The following is a 7,052-nucleotide window of genomic DNA, read 5'->3' as shown; positions in this document are numbered from 1 at the left end:
CCCCTATGAAGAAGAAGCCCAGCAAAAAGAAGCCACGTACAGTGAAAATTGGCATAGTCATTACTGAGTCAGTTCAGCGAGCCCAGGAACACCGGAGGGAACAAAGTGATAGCGAATACGCTGCCAGTGAAGATTCGGACTCCGACAGTGATATCTCCCTGGAGGACGAGGAGTACAGTGAGCAACAGCTTCCGCACGATCATCGGGAGCTAGTACATCCCCCCGGTAGAGATGATCTGGAGCTAGTACATCCCTGAGGTACCGGCGCTGGACAGTGGACCTTACTGATGATCTGGTGGAGGAGATGAAGCTTTTCGACTCGAATGAGCTACAGAAAGTTTTCGATAGCAAGGATGAAGGGAGTAAGCAAGTGAAGAGCGGAAAGGTACTTCATATTCCTTCATATTCCGCAGACATGTGGAATTTGAGCCCCAGGAGGCATGGGAGGAGTTAACTCACCCAGCCTCTGGAGAATTTGCATCCACTCTCTCTCGCTCAATCCATTTCAATAACCCAATCCTACGCCTAGTCCAGCTTCACTTGGACTTCAATTTGTTGGGGCAGTCGAACTCCGCGGTAAGAACATCAATGACAGAGTTATACCTTCTGTGGTGCGCGAAGCGCGGGAGGAAATTACATCTAGGATTCTGGACAGCGTACCAATGCCATTTAATTGCCACCCACCCAGCAAGAAACCTCACTCTCTGCCATATCTTGGGAGTGTTCGTCAGAAACAACATCATCATCATGGAGGCCGAAGACTTATCCGACCAGATCATGGTGGATCCTCCTGGTCTCTTTGATACACCTTTGTTCGTCCGAACGAACACCGTTTACATGAGGCAGGGCGTACCACGTTTCTACGCAATGGGAGAAGAAGCTATACCGACTGGGAGATCTGCAGCACATCCGGGAACACAAGATCAGGAGCAGAGACAGGAAAGGCTAGAGAAGGCAATGGAAGAGTTGGCGGAAGAAAATCGAAAAGCAAGAGCAGAGTTAAGCCGTTTGGCAACTGTGATGGAAGGAATCTTAAAAGAGTTGGGAACCGGGAAGTTGGTCCGTGAATCTAGACCGAGTGGCCACGAAGGCCAAACTAATGAACCACGAGTATCAGAGGAGGTAGTAATCGAGACGAAAGAAGCAGAGCAGAAAGAAGAAGCGGAACAAGAGGAAGGAGATGCCGAAGAGTCGGCAGAATCTGGGAACAAGCAGTCCGAGAATGAGGAGGAACAACCGGAAGAACCACCTGCACCACAACCTGCCCCGCGAAGGAGCAAGAGGAACAAGTGACCAGTTAGTTTTCTTTTTATTTTCAGTTTTTAGTTTTTCGTATTTTAATTGTGTTTTGTTTTTTTTAGGTAGTATAATCTGTGTAGTACGTGCGCAAACCCCTTTCATAACACTTAGCCTATGCAATAGTCTAAGTGTGAGAAGTAAAGGGTTTGTTATTTTTGGCGCATGTGTTTGTGTTTTCTGTTTTCTTTTTCGTATGCATGTCAACTCACACTTAGCCTATTACATAGTCTAAGTGTGAGGAGTTTGTTGTATATATATATGTTTAGCATTGTTGGTTTCTGTTTAGGTTTTACATTCTCCCACTTAGCCTATTCAATAGTCTAAGTGTGAGAAGTTTTCAGTTTTAGTATGTCGTCGTGCTTGTTTTGTCTGTGTGTCAACATACTGGCCATTACCTTTTCCACTTCACAGCCTTATCTGACGGCAGACACTTGTGAAGTGGGAGGGGGGACGCAATGGCCAGTATGATGTATGTGTATATGTGTGGTTTGTGTTTGTGCTTGTGTTAGTGTCTTGTTAGGTCTAGTTTTTTTTCTTTTGTGTGTTGATTGGGCTTAAAACTCAACTGTCATGAGCTGACGGTGAGGGGAATTGAGAGAGATACGACATGCTGGAAAACAGAAACCACCCCCCTTAGTACCTCCTAGCCAGGATAGATGATGCGAGTATGAAAGAAAAGCCCATCCTCAGAGCCAAACACGAAAGCCCTCTTAAAATGTGAGTTATAAGCCTTAAGTGGAACCACTTTCCACAAATCCAGAAAAGAAAAGAGTGGGTGCCACAATTTACCTAGGGCGAAGTGACCACAGGTAGAAAATACTGAAGGCAGTAGGAACCCCCCCCCCCAAAATAAATAAATAAATAAATAACTTCCTAATTTTTTTTTACCCAGATATACACCCCTAGCCACTGGGTCTGTGTGCGTGCAAGGCATAAGACGAGTAAAGCTCACTGGCCAGAAATGTGTACAAGAAAGCAGAATCCAATTGGGCAAGATTGATTGAAGGCTCAAGGAAGAAAATCGACCAGGAATCATCCCAGGTCCAAAAAAAGAAGGAATAAGGGTGGCAAAGCCACAAGAGAAAAAGAAAAAGAAGAATATGAAGAAAAATGGTCAGAAAAACTTGACCACAAAAAAAGAAAGAGAATGAATAAGGGTGGCGAAGCCACAAGAAGCTACTGACCAGTTGGAGATCAAAGCCAGAAGCGCCATCCAAGAGAAGCAACAACCAAGAGCCCAAATGCACACAGTTCCCCCACATCAAATAAAGTAGAAGTTTTAGAACCTTAGAGCCTTAGGAACATCCACCCAAAACACTACAAACCAATAGCCCCGTTACAAGCCTTTAAGCCCTTCAGTAGCTGCACGTGAAATCTAAGTCCGAAGCAATTGTGGTTGAGCACTATGAGAGAATGCAGTCCTAACATTCCCGGTGAAGGTATGAGTGACTGAGTGAACCTAGTGTTTGGCCGAGAGTTTGGGCGATCTTGACGAACGGATATACTGACTGGAAAGAAAGGGGGGCGGCGGAAGTTCAAGGCTGTCTAAGGCCGGATTGCACCTGATCCCGAGGGGAGGGATGGTTGAAAATATAGCCCAATCTTTGTGTTTAGTCCTTCTGTGTTCGTTTATGTGTTTTCTCTTCAGTGCTTGTTTTTGTGTTTTTTTTCTTTCCGTTGTAGTCTAGGGTCTAGTTTAGGATTGAGTCGGTCGTTCGACTTATTTCTTTTTGTTGGTTCTTCACGCTTGAGGACAAGCATGTGGTAAGTGTGAGCAGTTTGATAAGTCGTATTCTAGGCCTTGGTTACTGGTCAGTATGATGTGCATAATTAGATTATATCTGCAAAACAGTTGCTTAAGTGTGCAGGATGAGTGTTCTAGCCAATAGGCAAAGCTTCGGATACTTCAAGTGAAAAGGGCGTCAGAACGATTACATACTGACCAGGATGCATGCAAAAAAATATGGCTCGAGATGGAGAAGAAGGATAGCTGGGGCTGGTCAACCGCAATTGAGGGCAGAGAAGTCATTTCGCAATGAGGTTTTACCCTAAAATCAAGGGCAAGCCTCCCTATAAAAGAAAGCCACTTGGAGAGATAAAAAGGATAATCATCATCCACTCTTAGGTAGAAATCTCTGGGGAGTTCAGTTCTTCAGTCCAGTCCAGAGTCTCATTCCTCGCCATAGCCATGATCACCTGAGTTCCAGAAACCTCCGGAGTTCCAGACGTTCTCTTTCCAGCCAGCACGATGGTAGTTAGCAGTTCCATCGCCCGGAGTGGAAAAAATAATCTTTATTTGCTTTCTAGTTAATCTTGTTTGTTTTCTCTACGTTGGATCTTTCGCATTTCTAGTATTTTGCTTATTTTGAAGTCTTGGTTGTGATCCAAACGTTTTCTAAATGCTATGAAGCTGTTTCGTTTCGGTTGTATCGTTGTTCTTTCTTCTTTCTGCCTAGTTAGCGTAGATCTAGCATTTTCGGTTGTCTCTAGTGTTAAATCGCATATTTTAGTTTAGTAGTTAATTTCTCTAAGTTAGCTGGTTGTTTACTGTTTGATCGCGTTTGAAGATTGTTACATGCGATGCTCAGTTTACGTGATTCTTACCACCTTGCATGTTGGCCGGTAGGCGAAGTTTCATTTTCAGTGTTTGAGTTAGAGTTGGAATTTTGGTAGTAGACTTGTCTTATGAAGCTGTTAATCTGTGTTTTCATGGCGTTGAATCTAGTTGGTGAACTGATTATTTTCATGTTGAAGAAGATGACATCTCCATCAAGTTTTGGGACCACTTTGCTTTTTAGTTGCTTTTTACTTTTGTCCTTCACTTTTTAGCTTATACCCTACAGATCTGTCAGCTCAGTCACCATAACTACCACTTATTCTCTGACCTTCAGTTTAGTCTTTTATAGAAACCCAGTACTTTTCACATATTTTTTCTGTTACACCCCATAAACCAATTTCCACGTACGCAACCACATGTCGACCACCCTTCACCCGTCCTAGTCAGTAGAGTACCATCTTAATTTTCCGTCTAGGTAGAAACTCAACCCAAGCGTGGTAGCTAACCAAACCTTCCAGAATATCACCACAATCACTCCAAATCGTCACCATCTCTGTAGGATTCGACCCCTACCTTCACTATACTACCCAGTAGAAGAGGGTTGAGGAATTATTGATACCAGGTTCAGGATTAGTTGGGGCTTGTTTTATCCTGATCAGTAGGATACACCTGGGCTTGAACGACACCTGATGCAAACCTGCTCTTTCAAGGATTAAAGAAGCGGGGAAGAAAGGGGAAAACCACACAACTCGACCATAGCTCGAAACAAATGGGAATAACTCGAATAAAATCAGAGTATCTCAACAATCAACAACTCAAAAAGAAGGACAACTAGTTAGCGGAAGCATTTGAGAGAAGGAATATGCCACGTGTGAAGACATGACATATTCTAGACACTTAAATTTCTTCAACGGTCTTGCTCAACACCCACCGCACCCGTCACTCAGTGGACTCATGCCGAAAACATTTTATAAAAAGTATTTATCATGCCACCATTGAGTGACCTTGGGGTTTTAATTTAGAAATCGCCCAAGACACTAAAATAATTTCCATTGTAAAATTCGGTTGATCAAGCATTTTCCCATAGCTGTGTACCATATCCGATCCATTAATGACAAGGAATGTGGCCACATTCCAAGTCACTAGACCAGCCAACTCGAAGAGATAGCGCACGATCTCCATAGGTGTACACTAGCCTGAATAGGGACTCACTCCCTAGACATACCCGAATTCGATTATCCATTGATGGCAAAAGCCACATCAGATATGTTCCATAGATAAAATAAAACACGGCATGACAAATATTTACATCATTTTTCACATAAAAATACTTAGGACATAGTCCTTATTTAAAAAGAAAGCCCACAAAACACTTAGTTAGAAAGCCCACCTCAAACGCTTAACTCCTCAATCACTTTCTGCTTCAACCACAAACGACTTGCAAAAGTTCACCCTTTTTAACACAATATGATTATGCTAAATTTAGATTTTGCAAAATAAATTAATTTAAAAACGATGCATGCAGCCTACGACGTGGGTGTGCTCACATTATCCTTCATTCCTTCGTAGAGAAAACTTTATATAATAAGACGAATTCATCAATAAAACACAAAAGTCCCCAAAATATTTAATCTCTCGATCAACACTAAACCAAAATAATCCCATTATTTAGAATTCTCAACACGCCAAAATTTCGATTCTTTTAAAAATTAGAGCCGCCCAGTACCCGAACCTCCATTTACTAATTGATTCTATATGGATCCAACTTACGAATAAATAAAATTGGCTCAAGGCATTACCAATTAAGTAGCTATTGCATTTAATCAACGAAAGGAGTAAACGAATTATGCTCCCACATCACTACACATATATGCACAAAAAGGACAAGATAAGTATTTAAAGTTCACCACAACAATTCCCTCAATACCAAGCTCAAGTTCTCGTCTCTATATCCAAGTAGACACAAAAACCCATAAAACAGATTCTCTCCCTTCCCCAAATTTTCATCCAAAGTCTGGAACAGAGTATCCACCTCCCTCTCGCTCGCTGCTGTACCAGCAGCCGCCGTCCATAGCTGCTGCAATTCGCAACCGTCACCGCTTCTTCATCGCCGAGCAGCACTGCTCGCACAACCGGTAAGTCCCATCCCCTTTTTCCCCATTCTAAACCTTTTATTTAAATTTTATTTTATTTAAATTCAGAGTTACTCAAAAGAATTGGGACACTAAATCTTCTACTGCACTAAAGATCGGAGCTTGAATATGAAAGGGTCTCTCAGAAGGGTTCCTAAGTGTTGTATTATTTTCTGTGAGTGAGCTACCGTGATTGTGCAATTATGTCATGGAATTGAAGAAAAGAAAATACCTTTGGGAGGAAGAAAATTTGCACAAGCATACTTTCTTGGTTTCTCTTTCACACTTTTGGAGGAAAGGAAGAAAAGAACTGCAGCAGGTTTGAAAGGATCGTGAATGTGGGATATTTATATGCAAATCTGATAGATATTGATGGATTTGGTATTGGAGAGATTTTAGGGAGCGGAGATATGGGAAAATCGTTTGGTAATGGGATTTTGGGAGAAAAATATTTGACCAAAATTTGACTGCTTGACTAGAATAAATAATTAATATTTTGGACTTCTAAAAAAAATCCATAAACTCTCAAAATAAAACGAAACGATATCCGACTAAAAGTTTGACGGTCATCCAAAAACTAACTTAAAAGAAATAAGAAAAATCGGGGCGTTTTAATCTACCCATCTTAACAAAAATTTCGTCCCGAAATTTGCTTACGTTCTTCGAATGGTTCGCACCGAGCTTGTGAATTTTTAATTATTTTTATTTGATGGCTTATTTTATTTTAATTAATGTGGATGTTGAATGAGAATTTCTTTTGTGGAAATTGAGTCTCTATGTGTTTGAGTTAATTATGTGAAATTAGTTGTTGTGAGTTATGTGAGTTTTTTTTAACTCCCATAGAAAGGAGGAAATTACAATTGATGTATTACAATTGATGTTAAGAGGGCTCGAACTCGACACCTCATACAATAATGTCTAAGCTCTTTGCCGCTAGGACAAATGCTCTGGACTTGTGAGTTATGTGAGTTAATGTGATTAAGCTTCCAATGTATGAATTAACTTAAATGGGATAATGCATAATCATTCTAGCCATTTTATTTGAAATTTTCGGTCCTCCTATT

Source organism: Salvia splendens, chromosome 20, assembly GCF_004379255.2.
Source record: "Salvia splendens isolate huo1 chromosome 20, SspV2, whole genome shotgun sequence".
Classification (NCBI taxonomy): Eukaryota; Viridiplantae; Streptophyta; class Magnoliopsida; order Lamiales; family Lamiaceae; genus Salvia; species Salvia splendens.
The sequence above is the reverse complement of the archived record's forward strand: the minus strand, read 5'-3'. Positions refer to the sequence as shown.